The 2,083-nt window shown below is 42.6% G+C and overlaps 1 pseudogene; it reads left to right on the forward strand.

Annotated features, from left to right (window-relative positions):
• Positions 1-818: 818 nt before the first annotated feature.
• On the forward strand, positions 819-1,843 carry LOC114491932 (annotated as a pseudogene).
• The last annotated feature ends 240 nt before the right edge of the window (positions 1,844-2,083 follow it).

Below are 2,083 nucleotides of genomic sequence, written 5' to 3' on the forward strand. Positions count from 1 at the left end.
TAGAAGTAGTGTGTCCTTCTCAGTGCATCATATTAAAATGTACATGATGTTGAAATGACTTATTAGTGGTGAAGTTAACATTGATTTTCTCATTAAGGTGGTTTGGGCTGAGTGTCTCCACTAAGAATATACTATTTTTCCCATTATAAAGAATAAATGATTTGAAACTCTGCAAGATCCCATCTTTCCTCAAAGTTTTGCTCACTAATTTTGTTTTCATTGGTTCTGATCTACAGTAATTATTATTCTGGCATTCTAATGTTGATTTTTTATTTTTCTATTCTTTTCGCTTTTATTAGTTGGAACTCTATAAGGAATAACTTTGTTTTATCCCTCATTTGTTTATTAATTCACTTATTTATTTAATTCAGTATGGAATTATTTATTTTATTTATGAGTTATAACCTATTGTTAATACTGTTTTTCATGGCTCAATAAGTTCAAGGTTGGGGCACTGGAAACTCAGGGTGGCTCCCTTGCCCCTTTGACATATGCATATATATATTTTTTAAGTGTTCTTGCTTTTTGGCACAAGATGCTCCAGACTCATCTGCCAATATTTCTTGTCCCAAATATGGACTGTAATTCTTCTTCAAGTTTTCTCTTATTGGCAAATGGAACTTATGCTCATTGCTATCAAGGTGTCATTGCTTCTAGGCTTTCTTTGTTGACAGAGTTTAGGAAATACATCTGTGCATACTAGCTCATATTACATACACAGTCGTATATATTTTACATTTATGTATGTATGTATCTGTCTATCAACCTATACATCTACCTGTTTTTTAAAGTGTGTTAATTTTGGTTCTCAGCACCTCCTGTTTGACAGACAGCCATGTCTTCCTGCACAGTGCCAGCCTCAACCCTGAGACACAATGCTGAAGATCAGAGTGAATGGATTTGTCCATTTTGGATGCCTGGTCACCAGGGCTGCACTTTACTCTGGCAAAGTGGATGTCACGATCAATGATCCTTTCATTGACCTCAACTACATGTTCTACATGTTCCAGTATGATTCTACTCATGGCAAGTTCAAAGGCAGAGTCAAAGCTGAGAACAGGAAGTTTGTCATCAATGGAAAGTCCATCTCTATCTTCCAGGAGCCAGATCCTGCCAACATCAAATGAGGTGATGCTGGTGCAGAATGCGTTGTGGAGTCACTACCATGGAGAAGACTGGGGCTCACCTGAAGGGTGAAGCCAAGAAAGTCATCATCTCTGCCCCTTCTGTGAATGCTCCCATGTTTGTGATGGGTGTGAACCATGGTAAGTACGACAACTCCATGAAGATTGCCAGCCATGCCTCCTGCATCACCAAGTGCTTGTACCCCCTGGCCAAGGTCATGCATAACAACTTTGGCATCACTGAGGGACTCATGACTACAGCCTAGGCAATCACTGACACTGAGAAGGCTTTGGATAGCTCCTCTGTAAAGGTCTGGTGTGATGGCTAAGGGGCTACCCAGAACATCACCCCTCCTTCTACTGGTGTTGCCAAGGCTGTGGACAAGGTCATCCCTGAACTGAATGGGAAGCTCACTGGCATGGCCTTCCATGTCCCCACCCCCATTTTGTTGGTTGTGGATCTGACCTGCCACCTGGAAAAAGCTGCCAAATATGATGACATCAAGAAGGTAGTGACGCAGGCATCAGAAGGTAGTGACGCAGGCATCAGAAGGCCCCCTCAAGGGCATTCTGGTCTATACTGAGGACCAGGTTGTCTCCTGAGACTTTAACAGTGACACCTACTCCTCCACCTTTGATGCCAAGACTGACATTGCCCTCAATGACCACTTTGTCAAGCTCATTTCCTGGTAAGACAATAATATGCTAAAGCTACAGGATAATGGACCTTATGGTCCACATGGCTTTTGGAGTGTGGAGGAGTAAGAGGCCCTGGACTACCAGCCTCAGCAAGCCCTAAACTGCTGAGGAGTCCTTGCCCCAAATCAATTCCCAACACACAGAGAATCTCCTAATCTCCAGTTCCCATCCCAGACCCCCTGAAGAGGGGAGAGACACCCCTCTTCATGCACCTTGTCATGTGCCATCAATAAAGTTTGCTGTACTCCCACCCAAAAAAT

Source organism: Phyllostomus discolor, chromosome 1, assembly GCF_004126475.2.
Source record: "Phyllostomus discolor isolate MPI-MPIP mPhyDis1 chromosome 1, mPhyDis1.pri.v3, whole genome shotgun sequence".
NCBI classification, from domain to species: Eukaryota; Metazoa; Chordata; class Mammalia; order Chiroptera; family Phyllostomidae; genus Phyllostomus; species Phyllostomus discolor.